The sequence below is a fragment of the Neomonachus schauinslandi genome, chromosome 11, assembly GCF_002201575.2.
Source record: "Neomonachus schauinslandi chromosome 11, ASM220157v2, whole genome shotgun sequence".
Classification (NCBI taxonomy): Eukaryota; Metazoa; Chordata; class Mammalia; order Carnivora; family Phocidae; genus Neomonachus; species Neomonachus schauinslandi.
The window spans coordinates 40,924,346-40,939,468 of record NC_058413.1 but is presented as its reverse complement, the minus strand read 5'-3'; the positions used below and the strand labels follow the sequence as shown (position 1 = coordinate 40,939,468).

Genomic DNA, 15,123 nt, shown 5'->3' with positions numbered 1-15,123 from the left:
ATAAAAAAGTGATATATATATATATATATTTGCAAATATCCTCTCCCATTCGGTAAGTTGCCTTTCTATTTTGTTGATGGTATCCTTTACTGTGCAAAAAAAAAAAAAAAGATATAGATATATATAGATATATATATATATCTATATATATACACACACCTCTAATGGAATATTACTCAGCCACAAAAAAGAATAAGATCTTGCCATTTGCAACAATGGATGAACCTAGGAAGTATGTTAAATGAAGTAAGACAGAGAAAGAAAAATACCATATGATTTCACTCATATGTGGAATTTAAGAAACAAAACAAACAAAGAAAAAAAAGACAAAAAAACCAACTCTTAAATACACAGAACAAACTGGTGGTTGCCAGAGGGGAGGTGGTAGATAGATAAAGGGGATTAAGAGTACACTTATCTTGATGAGCACTGAGTAATGTATAGAATTGTTGAATCATTATATTGTAACACTGTATGTTAATTATACTTCATTTAAAAAAGGCAGGGGAGCCAAGGGGTACTCCTCTCTCCTAATGTCCAGGATAATCAATCCTACATCTGCCTGTTGGATGTATCTACTTTCACAGAATGCTCAAACTCAGTATTTCTAAACCCAAACCTTTTCCCCAAACTTTATCTATCTATATTCACCACCTTTTTTAATTCTTATTCACCATCTTAATAGCCTCATCATTGAATCTCTCTGCTAGGATACTTCAATCATCTTTGTCTCTTTCACTAACCTCATACCCCATATCTAATTAGCAACCTCAAATATGTAACTAAAAGCTGATTCCTCCTCTCTATCTCCTGACACTGCCTTAATTATTTAGACTCTTATCAGTACATATGTGGCCCATTAAAACAGCCTACTAGAAGATTTTCCTTCATTTGGCCTTGCTTCTTTCCAACTGATAGTCAAAATGCCACCAAAGTTTCTTTTATAAGAAATGTGCCCAATTATGTTATGTATCCTCTTACTTAAAGCTCTTAGCTACTCCCTACTACCCAAAAGATAAAATTCAAGCTCTTCAGAAAGGCTTCAATCTGTTTTTTCAGTCATATCTCCTGTCCAACCACACTGAACCTCTGAATTCACCAAACTCATGGGTTTATTCATACCACTGAAACTTTACACAATGCTGTTCTATCTACCTGGATTCTATTATATTTCTTGGTCACTATGAATAGCTTGCAATTCATCAAAATCCAGCTCAAACGTCTTTAAGTCCTTTCCTAGATCTACTAGACAAAATGACAGCCCCCTTTTGTACTCCCACAGCATTTTAAGCAATTTCTACTATAGCACTTATTCTAATATAATTACTTTGTGTGTGTGTATGTGTGTTTCCCCACCAATTATGAGTTACTAAAAACCATATCTGTCCATCTCTGTATTCATCTTCTTTTTTTCCTTGTCCTCTTTCTCCACTTTTACCTCTCCCCACCCCAAGCGCACTATACTACCAGATGAAAGAGCTTAATAAATGCTTACGGAAATAATGAGCATATATATGTATGTATTTAAAAATGTATATGTATGTTTTGTTTAAATGAAGAGGCACTCCCTAAAAATTGAATCTATTTATATCCTTTGAACCATAATATTATTCGCATCTCTGAAACCTTTTATAAATCAACAGACTTTTGGCTATTATACATATATTACATGCTAAGATCTATACTAGGCATTGTGAAGATAGACTAAAAGATATGGTCTGTGTCCTCAAGGAAATTAAAATCTTCTTGGGAGGCAAGATCAATAAATATAAAATAGCAAATAACACATTTCACCTTTGTCAAAATCAGTTGAGCATATTTTTGCAGTTCTACCTGTGTGTCCTCTATTATATTCCATTGATCAATGTGTCTATTTTTCTGCCAAAACCATACTGTTTTGATTATTGTAGGCCTTGATATTGGGTAGAGTGATTCCTAACATCTTATTCTTCTTTGTCAAGATTATCTTAGTTATTCTAGGGTCTTCCCCTTTCTATAAATTTTGGAATAAGCTAGTCTATGCACATGAAAGTTTTACTAGAATTTTGATAGAAGTTGCATTAAACATATAGATTATTTGGGAAAGACCTGACATCTTTACCATGTTGAGTCTTCCAACCCATGACATGTATATGTTGCCATTTATTTAGGTTTTCCTTGATTTCTTTTATCAGCATTTTGTAATTTTGGCATCAGATCCTGCACATGCTTTAAGTGTATACCTACACTCTTCATCTTCTTTGGAACAACTATAAATAGCATTGTGTTTTTAATTTCAGTTTTCATATGTCCATTGCTAATATATAGAAATGTGATTGATTTTTATGTATTGATCTTGTATCCTATGACCTTGCTAACTCAAAATGAAACTGTTAAACTTCACACCTTATTTAAAAAGGTGACCTAGGGGTTCCTGGGTGGCTCAGTCGGATGAGTGTCTGCCTTCAGCTCAGGTAATGATTCCAGGGTCCTGGGATCAAGCCTCGAGTTGGGAACCCTGCAGGCCAGGAGTATGCTCCTTCCCCTGCTTCTCCTTCTCCTCCTCTGCTCATGCTCTGGCTCTCACTTTCTCTCTCTCTCAAATAAATAAGTAAAATCTTTATTTAAAAAAATGTGACCTAAATCTCACATCTGATATAAAAATTGGCTCTAAATGGATTATAGACTTAAATGTAAAATATAAAACTATAAATATTTTAGAAAAATGTTTAGAATATAGGGCTAGGCAAAGTGTTCTCAGACTTGACACCAAAAGCATGATCCATAAAATGAAAAATTGCTTAACACTACCTCTTTGAAGGTATCAACTTTTGCTCTGTGAAAGCCTATGTAAAAAGGATGAAGAGACAAACTGCAGACCGGAAGAAAATATTTGCAAATCACATATCTGACCTAGGACTAGTAGCTACAGTAATAAAGAACTCTGCCAACTCAATGGTAAAAAACAATCCAATTAAAAAATAGACAAAAGACATGAGTAGACATTTCACCAAAGGGGAGAGATAAATAGATGGTGAACAAACACATAAAATGATGTTCAACATAATTAGCCATAAGAGAAAGACAATTTAAAGCCACAATGAGATATCACTACATACTATCAGAATGGCTAAAATAAACATAACAAAATCAAATTCTGGCAAAGATGCAGAGAAACTAGATCACTCATACATTGCTGGTGGGAATGTAAAACAGCTTTAGCTATTCTGAAATAGCTGACAGTTTCTTATAAAACATCAATTACCATACAACCCAGCAATCGTATTCCTGGACATGAATTCCAGAGAAACGAAAACTTAGGTTCATACAAAAACCTGTACACAAATGTTCATAGCAACTTTATTTATAATAGCCAAAAACTAGATTTTGAATTGATGCCTTTCAACCAGTGACTGGTTAAACTGTGATACATACACATGATACATACCATTGAATACTGTTCAGCAATAAAAAATATTATGAACTATTGATATATGCAACAAGATGGGTGCATCTCCGGGGATTTATACTGAGTTTTAAAAAAGCCAATTCCAATAATATGCATACTGTGTGATTCCATTTATATAACATCTTTGAAATGACAAAATGGTAGAAATAAAGAACATACTATTGGTTGACAGTGTATCTGGAGTTACATTCCCATTGGCAGCTGACTTTTGAACAGTAAATGTGCACCAACAGAGAGAAGAAAAGGCCATGAAAGAGGAAATTACTTTGATTTCCTATATTGACCTCCAATATTATAAAAGACAAAGATAAGCCTGAATATAGGGAGAAAAAAAAGTAAATGCCAGGACAATAGAGGCAGAAGTAAGAGCAAGAGACACCACTTCAGATCATTTAACAAGCTTCACTCATTTATTCAATCAACAAACATTTAATAAGGGTCTTGTGTTCCAATCATTATTAGGCACTGGGAATACAGCAGTGGACAAATCAGAGTTTCTCTGCTTTCACTGACTTCCCCCGCCCCCCTTTAGTGGAGTGAGAGAGACACAAAAGGAAGACAAATGAAAGAACATATTAGGTAGTGGACAATGCTAAGGTGAAAATTGAATAGAGTAATATGGTAAAGAGTAACTGGGGTCTACTTAAGATTAAAGGTTAAGTAAGGCTTCTCTGAAAAAGTGATAATTAAGCTGAGATCTGAATGACAAGAAGGAGCCAGTATACATGGATCTCAAGGAAAATCATTCTAGATACATGGAAAAGTAAGGAACTGATACATGTTTGAGAGGGGGAAAAAAAAAAAAAAAAAAAAGGCCCAGTGAAGCTGGAGTGGTCTGAGAAAAGGGTAAAGTAAAATAAGACGAGCCTTGAAAGCCAGAGTACGGTGTTTGGATTTTAAGCAATGAATTTTATTCTAAGCATAATAGAGATTGATGATCTTGGCCAGATACCAATGATCCAATGCCAGTAAAATGCCTACACCCTCTGCCTATCAGATAATACCATGAAAAAGTGAAAGGGGCATAATTCTACCTGACTGAAGTTAAATCTTAAAGTAACTGTTAGTTTACCTAGAAGTGAGATCAAACTTTCTGCTATTAGTTAGAATGGTGGCTTAAAGGTTAAATTAAAATTAACAATGGAAAAAATAAAATTAATACATAAGCTCTGTACACGTGATTTGTGCCAACAATATTTATAAGCAAACAACATTAATTTACTGCTGTCCTCTGTATTCCAAAATGACGCTATCACTATATGTGATATTATCAAAAGTTATCAAAAAGATCACAGGATCATTTTTAGGACTCTGTACATTCAGTACATACTATAGTTTCCTCCAGACTCTCTTCTGTCTGAAAACAAAGAGAGATAGCTCCAAAACAACATTTTGCTTATGCAATAATTCTTAAATTCCCCATCTCTCCCATCTATTACATAAGCAAAAACTTAAGAGGGATTTCTGAAGGATCTGCTAAAAAGTTCCAATTAAACGAATTACAGCTGCATTCTGGAGTGGAAAGGGATAGCAGTGTCCACAGTTAGCTACTCTAAGGACTGCCCACTGACTAGAGGTTGCAGTCATTCACAAGTCACACATTAGCATAGTGTTCCTGCTGCTCTTGCTGCTGCTGCGTGGTTCTTATTGCAAATAATTCAATACTTTCTCACATTTTTCATAGTTATTTTTCATTATACCTTCAGTTTTTTTCTAACCATCTATTTGTATTTACACACTTTCAATTCATTATCTGAAAGCAATTAGGAATGTTCACGGGCCTCTAATTTCTGCACTCCCAATGCTAGTGGATGGTCTATGTATTATGACTTCACTATGGGAGTTGTCTGGCCTCTCAGTTATGGCTTCTCGGTTATACTTAAACCCTCAAAACATAAATTAAGAAAGCTATGATAGGTCTAAGTGTCACAGTTATTCAGCATTAAACCATAGCCTCATATGGTTAATAATTACGGCCATGAACTCCCTCCAAGGCCCAAATCCCCCTTACAACAGCCCAGACAAAAGGTAGACTTATTGACCTTTACTTCTTCTGAATCATGGTACCCTACCAACACCCCCTTCCGTTTGCCAATCTCTCAAACCATACACAGCACTTTCTGAGCCAATTATCCATGGTTTTGTCCATAAATACCTCATTGGACAATGACTTTTCACACATCAAAATTGGATTGGAGTTTTTATCTCTATCTTCATAAAGATTATAACATCAGAAAAAAAGAGATGGGGAACAGTAAAGTAAGTGATTTCAAGCATAATAAAAGAAAAATGAATCATGAGATTGGTTCAGATGACTTCTAGCCTGAAAACAGTTTGAAAAAGAAAATCACTGATAGTGCTGAAATTGAGATACAAACTCTAAAAGAAAATCAGAGCAGCATAAAGTTTTAGAATTTGGCCTTTAATGCTAGAGTAATGTCCATGTTTTCTTTTTTTTTTTTAATTTCTTTTTTTTGTCCATGTTTTCTGAATTAAGAAACTTTTGCTAAGGTCAATCAATTAATTAATTAATCAATTATTAGGTACTACCCAGTAAGTTACCAGAGTCAGGACAAGAATACATATCAAAACCAGGCCAGTATCTCAAAGGATTCTCAAATTAAACATTCTAAGGAAAAGGTAAAGATTTCCAGCTAATGACTCAACTGGTTAGAAAACTGTCTATTTCAATATAAATGGCTAGATAGAACAGTGGCAATAATCAACAGATTTGCTAGTTAGTCTTAAATTTGAAGTAGGTATTTAAGAAAAAATAATGACTGGGGACCAGATATGGCTAAAGATCAGGAATTTCTTTAATTCAAAAACCACACCAAACTGGAAACGTCAATAAAGAGGATCAAAAGGGGGAAAAAAGTGTTTCCTAACAAACCTAATAATCATAGTCCAGTGGGAGAATGACAATACACTTGTGTTCATAGTTGAAAGAAAGGTTGAAGAATTCTATTAAGATACAACAAAAGGAAAAAGGAAAATTGCAGTGAAGGGGTTCATCAAAGGCTCTTGTGAGTTTCTGAAAAGCTCAATGATAAAAAGAAACCTGTACTAGACATTTTGAGGAAGGTGGAACCAAAACGTATAGGCAGTTAAGTTAAAGCTTTCAAGGATTACAACACACACACACACACACACACACACACACACTGTAGCCCCAACTTCTTTGTGTAATGTTTTCCAACAGAGTGGAAAAAGAATACAAAAATTGGTCAACAGCAACTCCACTCCTGGGAATACACCCTAGAGAAGAAACTTGTGCACATGTGCTTCAGAAGACAGGTGCAAGAATGTTCATAGCATCATTGTTTGTACTAACAGAACACAATAGCATCCAAGTGTCCAGAGACAGCAGACAGGAAAATATACTCCTGTATATCATTCTATGGAATAATGTATGGAATTTTATACAAAAATGAAAATGAACTAGAGCTGTACACTGCAAAATTGAGCTTAGAATATAATTATGAATATAAAAAGCAAGGTGCAGAAGGTTACAGTGTAGTACCATTTTTACAAAGTTCTAAAACAAAGCCAAACAACATAATTTAGGGACACATAAAACTGTTTTGAAACAAAAAGGGAAAATGATAACACAAAGTTCTGGCAGTAGTTACATCTAGGTAGAAAACAAAAGGATTGGACAGGTGAAGAAAACATAGGTAGATTCAATAGTAATGATTTATATTAAGTTGGATGATGAATTCACAGGCATTTATTTTATTTTTATGCCTTATAACATTTATGTATCAAATATGACATAATAAACACATATATAAATTTCCCACTTCCTTTCACATTCATTTTTTCTTTACATTTTACATATATATTATATAAGAAAAAGATATGAATCTAAAAACCACCCCTCCTATTACTTTTTCAGAATCCCAGCATAAATCCTGAAGTCGATCTAATAAACTTTCAATGGAAAAAAATGTGAAATGCTAACAATACATTCAAACTCTACAAGTTCAAAATCATATAAGAATATGACTTATTTCATCAAACCATCAGAAAACTGCATCCTCTTTCTAAACAACAAAATGCCAGGAGAGCACCTTCTTGCTTCCCAGGTGAAGAAGAAAAAATCAAAAACAATTGTCTGCATCTGTTCTTAACATTCTTAGAGCTTTAAGAATGTTTAAATCTGAAGAAAGAGAAATGAGCCAAGAAAGGTGAAGTATCTTTTCAAGGCAGAGACATGGAAAAGGAAGTTAAGAGAAAGATTCCACCAACTAGTACATTGCCAACACTGTAAGTGGGAGTTGTAAAACAACAGCAAACTGACATAGCCAAGATTCATCCAGAGTGTCTGGGGCTCACAGGATGCAGGCTGATTATATTGTTTATAAAGTTATATAAGAGGATGTCCAGTTTACAAAGAATTAGAAAGCAAATATACTTCACACGAAAACATACCAAATATAATTTTCATAATTCAAAAACCAGTAGTTCTAGCTCATTTTAATCCTTAATTGTACAATACTTTCAGAAAATACATTTATTTAAACTATCTGGTACTAGATAAATATTTACTATGAATATACAAATTCTTTAAAATGGGAGCAAGGACAAAAATATCATAGGGAGGAAAGATGAAGTATTTTAAAGAGAAGAAAAAATGAACTGAAATGATGTTGCATCAGCATTGCTCTGAATACCTGATTGCTTCTTCACTTAGAGTATGAGTGGTCTTGGGGAACTTCAGCATTTAAATGACTTGAAGTTTCCAACTTATTTGAAATAATAATTCTGGGGCATTTGTAATGAATACTTAATGTGTTTCTTTGCAAAAACCCAAAACCTTTCCAATTTTTCCCATGAATGAGAAATATGAAAAAGGGTTTGGATCTCAAATATTCTAAATGCTTCACCAATATAACCTTCAATCAAAACAGTGGCAAACCTAATATCCATAAATTCTGCCTTAAAAAATTCTTTTGATGCTCTAGCACAGTATAAATGTTAAACTTTGTTTTGTTTTGTTTTTAGCATGGGCTTTTAATAGATTTTTTTTTCCCTCTAACAGGAACATATTGCTCTTAACTGGGTACTCTCTGAAAACCTCATCCAAGGCTTTACCAACCTCTCTCACTGACAACATCATATTCCACATATTTCTCAGCAGGGAAGATTGGCTTCCAGTGGGGAAACTTTAGTAACAGCTTTTCCAAAAAGCCTGAAAGGAGAGTTAAACTGAATTGCTCTTCCAGAAAACAGGAATGTCCTTGCTGCCAAATCTAAATCCCCTAACACCATGGGACATTTCCTATGATTCTGTCTGTGGCAAAAGATGAGATTCCTGTAATATTTCTCTTTAAAAATGTTTCTTCAAATAATAATAGTAACAGCAATTATAATAGCAACAGTAATAATAATTATAATTATAGAAGCTATGTGTTTTATATAGTTAATATGTGAAATCCTCACACAACCCTGCAAAGTAGGTATCATTCATCCAGTTTTACAGGTGAGGGAACTGAAGCACAAAAGGACTAAGTAATTTGTTCAAGGTCATACAGCTAGAAAATAATGTTGGCTACCTCTATTGAGCACTTATTACACACTGGTAATGCTCTAAATGCTTTAGTTGCATTAAATGAATCTTGATCCTTATACTAGCACTATAATTATGTCCAATTTTTGATTGAGAAAACTGAGGCACAGAGAGGTGCCCTATGTCACCCATACGGCAAATGCTGAACTGAGTTTCAAACACAGGCAGTCTAGCTCCAGAGCCCACATTCTTAATCAGGAGGCTATACTGCTGCTCCAAATGATAGAATTTATGGTCAAACACAGATCTAGCTCACTCAGAAACATGACTTTCAAAACTGAGTCTCCCCGTCATTTAAACTACACCACCTTCCTCCTCTAGTACAGCAAAAGCTATCAGATAAGCAATATATACCAACATATATGCTAACTAAATATAATTCAGTAAAAATATATGTAAAAATCCAAATTATTATTTAGAGATGTGAATAATGATAATAATCTGTCAGATACACACATAAACACGTGTTCATTCTTGTGTGGGGTAACAGCTGCATAATCCATTGGAAAGCCTATCCCACCAGGAATCCAGAGCTCAAATGCTCCTGCCCTTTCTCCACATACACAGTCAAATGAAACCACATACTTTCATTATCACGATAACTTGTGGCACACAATTCCACTGGACAAATATTCTAATTTCTGTCCAATGTATATGCTATACAACTGTACCTGAACCCTGCATACTTTCCATTAAGTTCATGGCCCCTACCAGAGTTCACTCGTTCAAATATTTCTATCTAACTATAAGCCTTATCACTCCCTCTTGATCACAATAATTATTACCTAAAGAATACATCTTTTAAAAGAGCAAAAAAGTAAGAAAGAAGCTGTTATTTTGTCAGAGAGTTGAGGTTTATATAATTGTATCCCTTTCCCTGCAAGCTCACATGCCTCCAGAACCTGACCCAAAGCAGTTCACTCGGCCTAGGATCATATACTTAGTAGTATGATACACAAGACATGATAGTGGCTGAAGCACTATTATTAAAGAGAGATTAAAACAGCTGTACATTATGCTGAAGCACTCACTCTTCCCTTTACAAACAGACGGTCCTGGATTACAAGCAGCACTTGACCATTTAAATCACGACAACAACCAGATTTAACCAGCTGGGCCATATTCTCCTAGGCAATGCCTGTTGACCTCCTCAGTCGCAGCTGCTCAAATGAAATTCTCATTAGACAACTTATTTTCAGAAGCCAAAGGACTCTCTGATTAAATATATGTATTTAGATATAGAAGTCCTTTTTAAAGTATTCATTTTCTGACAACTGTCGCTTATGTTAGAGCCCAGCTACACTGGCAACAAGATGGGTGATACAAGGATAACTAAAATTCATCATTTAATCACAGCTGAAGGATTTTTATCTTGGAAGCATTTTAACCTGAACCTATAATCAGTCTTTCTGCATATTCTACCCACCAATATCAACAGTACTTTAAAAGGTAGATTCTGATATTCATTCTATCCATCTATCCATGCATCTATCTATCTCTCTATCATCTATCTTCCTATCTACCTATGACCAAAAAATCAACGTTAAATTTACAACAGAAACCTTGTCTATTTTCCCACAAATCTCACTTTCAGAGGAGGCACTTCAGACAGAACACCTTTGTTCATCAGTGTTTCAGCAATCCAGTCAAATCACTGCTCTGAAGAAATTTCTTGAGGGATGGCAGATAAAACACTGTACAATTATTTGGCTGATGAAAGGATCTGCCTGTAAGAGAATAACTTCCCTAATGCTATGTGGAGAGGTTTTTTTTATCATGTAGATATTGTTTTAAAATAGACCATAATAAATAAACTTTTTATAGATCAGTTCCTGTATATGAGGGGAAGTGAGGGGGAAGGTATTTAGTCTGATAGAGTCAAAACATTCTCCAGGACAAGAATGACTCAGGAAAAGTCATTTATTATGTCAATCACACAGGCTTGTCATTCATGAGGTATGGCCTTCAAACCAGGCAATAGAGGTGAGAGAGAGGAGAGTAATGCATTTGAAAGCTCGTATATGTCCCATGGGATAAGAGCTGTCCCACATGAGGATAGGGACCTGGGGCTTTAAAGGGTCAAAGCCAAGCAAATATTGGTGAAGCTATTATACCTCCTTAGACCTGAGATATAGTTTTATAGAGTCAGAAATCCCATTATACTGTTCTGTAGTATTGCTCTGAGCAGATAATTAGGAATCAAATTCAAAATAGAAAATAGAAATCTTCATGGCTCCCAACTCCAAAACATGTTCCTCTACTTTTTAAAAAATTATTATTATTAATTGTATTACCACCCTGCTACTCACCCAAAGTTTAAAAGCTCTGAGCAACATGTGAACCATTCCTCTCCCCTGGTCTCCTTGCTTAAATGTCAACTCCTAACAATTCTATCTCCTAATATATTTTCCATATGCACCCCTTCCTCCTTTCTCATTTCTGCCACCTTAGTTTAGGCCCTCATTATCTCTAGCCTGAAACAATTTCCTCAGTGTCTCTCCTGTTCCCGTACATCCTACACAGTGCTGCCAGATTAACTTCCTGAAGGATAGCTCTAAATCCATCACTATGTTGTGCTGAAAATTAGTCAATGCTTCTTCCACAGTCTTCAATCTAAAGTGCAAACTCCCTTAGCCAAGAATTTTAATTTAAAGGGCCTCAGTGATCTGAACACAACCGACCTCTTCAGTCTTATATCCCATATGCATCGTCACATACTTTAAATTAGAACATGAACTGTTGGCTATTTTAAAGGACTCTGCCTGTTCCTTCTGCCTGAAATGTCCCTCCCCCTCCATTTCTGCCTATCCAAATCCTTCATTCTCCAAGACCAGTTAAGACCCATTTCCCTTTAGAACCTTTCCATGGCTTCCTAGGCCAGTGCAATCTATCCTGTAAACTCCTATAACATTTAATCTATATGACTCTCACAGAACCTATCATAGATTAGACATTGAATTAGAGTTCACTTTTTATATATCCTATACCTCTTACGAGAACATGAACTCTTTAAAGTTAGAGACTATTTTATTCATTACAGGTGCCCCATATTATGTAGCATAGGGGTTCTAAACCTAGGGTCCACAGACCCCAAGAGTCCATCTACAGGATTCAGGGGGCCTTGGATGGTGAACCTGGATGGAAAAATTCTTTTTCACTAACCTCTAATTGAAAATTTGCATTTCCTTAAATTATGGATGCAGGCAACAAACCAGAAAATATTCATAGTATCTGTGATACTGCACCAAATAGAATTACAGTATATTTTTATATCACACTGTACTGGTTAGTGATATCTCAAAATATCTTTTATGTTTATCATTACTTTAAAATTTTGATATTTTGAGTCCCTTCATTAGATCTTGTTGTTTGATGCATTAGTAAAGTAGCATTTTCTAAACATATCACAAAATTTTAGAATTATTTAATATTTTAATGTAACTCATTTTCTCTGTAATTCCGTGGATTTTACTTTGTGCATTTAAACTAAGAAATAACCTGTAGGCTTCACCGACTACCAAGGAAATCCATGGCCAAAAAAAAAAAATGGTAAGAATCCCTCGGTTCTACTACCACCTTGCAAAATAAAAAGAAAACTTGTAGAAAAATAATCATGATACTATTAGTTCTTGGTTAGGGCTATTAAAAAAAACATATATGATGAACTATGAAATATTGTATAAGCATATTCATAAAAATTCATAGAGCTTTGGTATTAGAAAAAGACCAATCTTCTGTCCCCTAGCCCTATTGAAATGGCAATAAAGATTGCCACACACCTCCAAGGACAATTTATTATCTTCCAAAGAAGATTATTCCATACATGGACAGGTACAACTGTTACACAGTTAATTTTGTTATAAATGATAATCTGGTTCCTTGCAACTTCTTGTCACTGATCTTCATTCAATCCCTATGGAACTACATAGAATAAACCCAATCCTTCCTCCACATGACTTTACTGTAAAGACAACCATCATGTCATCCTTCATCTATTTTCTCTGGGATTAATATTACTAGTTCCTTCAACCATTCCTCCTCTTATTATATAATTGTATGTCTGTTATCATGTCAACTGCTCTCCTCTGAGACTATCCCAATGTTTTTTAGTCCCTCTTAAAGTGTGGTAATTCTCAACTCAACACCATAATTCAGATGCATTGTATTGAGCTCAATGGGACTACCAACTTTTGAATGCTACATACTGTAATTCTAGTAATGCCGACTGAGACAGCACTACCAAATATTTGGCAATATTCATCATGCTGACCCCAGTGTACTTTCTTAAAACTCATAAGCTTTTTTTTTTTTTAATTCATGTGTCTGCTATTTGAATTTCCTTCAGTAATTATTTGTGCAGCTAGGAGCTTTGGTCACAATTTCTGGACTTAACAATAAGATCTATTAAATTTAATCTTGATGGGTTAGTTTTAAGTTCATATTTTCAGTTTGTCAAAACCTTTTGAGTTTTGTTTCTTTCATGCATTTTATTCAGTGTTCCTCCTAGATTTGTAGAATCTGTAAGTTTGATGAGCATACTTTTATCACTTCATATTTATACTTAATATATTATATACATTAATACACACTAAAAAAAGCCTGAAATTCTGATGCCTAAAATATATATACTATAGAAAACAAAGTTCAGTGAAGTACATAAAAACATTATTTGATAGTAGGAATATAGTGATAAAGTACTCTTAAATGAGAAGTCTCATCTTGCAAGTGCCTCTCTTGTATCAAATCTTTAATACAAAATAATAAAGAGGAAGAACAGAAAACTAACCATGACTTGCAAGAGAAAAATTATTTTAAACTCCCTAGGAGTTCACACTGGAAAAAAAAAATCACCACAAATCAGTTTCTTTATTTTTGCATTAAAGAGCTCTCTAAAGAATTTTGAAAACCACTTTCTTATAGAACTAAACCATCTTTTTGGTAAATCATAATTAAAATAATCTAGCAATATCACTTATTCAGATTATTGATCTGACAGCTTCATTTATTCTAGAACATATCCAAGCAGGGGAAAATAAAGTGTCTGAGCAGCCAGAAGTCCACAAACAAAAGATCTTGTATATTACCCAGAATCTCTCAGCAACTCACCCAGACATATATGTTTATATTTTACTTATCGTCCAGGGGTTGTGATCATCTATTTTCATAATTTATAAATGAAAAAGAAACAAATTAGAAATTATTCTCAACAACGCAAAAAGTAACAGCCTGCAATGTGATATTGAAGGAAGAGAACCCAACATACACACATACACACAGACACATAGACACACACATACGTATGCACCAAAAGATACCTATATCAAGCAGACACAAGAACTCAAAAGTCTCATAATTGCAGAGAAATACCATAAAGCCAAATAGTCCTAATTATCTCTATGATCTCTGGGGGCATCATTACATTATAGCCTGATAAAATAATTGACATTTATAATATGATAATCATCACAGTACCCCAAATTTATGTAGTTTACTGCTCATATGAGACTTATACATTCATTATTATAGTTAATTCTCAAAATGTTTGAGTTACCCAGTCAAGTATTAGTGCCACACCAAATTTTAAATTTTGTGGCTCAGGGAAACTGAAGAACTTACCCAGGGTCACTTAACTATTAGACAGGTATTGGAGTTCATAGTCTACTGCACCATGACCCTGCGTCATCAAAAAATATTTACATTTTTGTGCCATATCATCTGGTTGGTAAGTCAGGGAGGTGTGTGATACATTTTAGAAACTTCCTTTTGTGCTGATGTGATGGACACATCCACAGAAATTAATTTGAAACTTTTAAACTTTTAAGCCCTTATAGGAATAAAATTAAGTTACATGAAAAATTCCCGTATATCCCCATTTCTCTACTGTGCCACAGAACTCTAAATTTAACTTACAGTGTTAGCAATAAATCCAGAACCACTAACTACCCTACATTTCAAAGTCTAAAATCTGCACATAAAGAACGAAAGAACATACATAGTACAGCAATCACTTAGACTTGATTTATTTAATTTAAAAATATTATTAGAGTCTTCTTTCATGTTTTTTAGGACATAGGTGAACCTAAGTGAACCTAAGAACATCTCT

At 34.4% G+C, this 15,123-nt stretch overlaps 1 protein-coding gene across 6 annotated transcripts in view; it reads right to left on the bottom strand.

Annotated features, from left to right (window-relative positions):
- The window catches only part of SOX6 (SRY-box transcription factor 6), a 594,109-nt gene that overhangs the window by 307,114 nt on the left and 271,872 nt on the right, over positions 1-15,123 (bottom strand). The window lies entirely within an intron of this gene.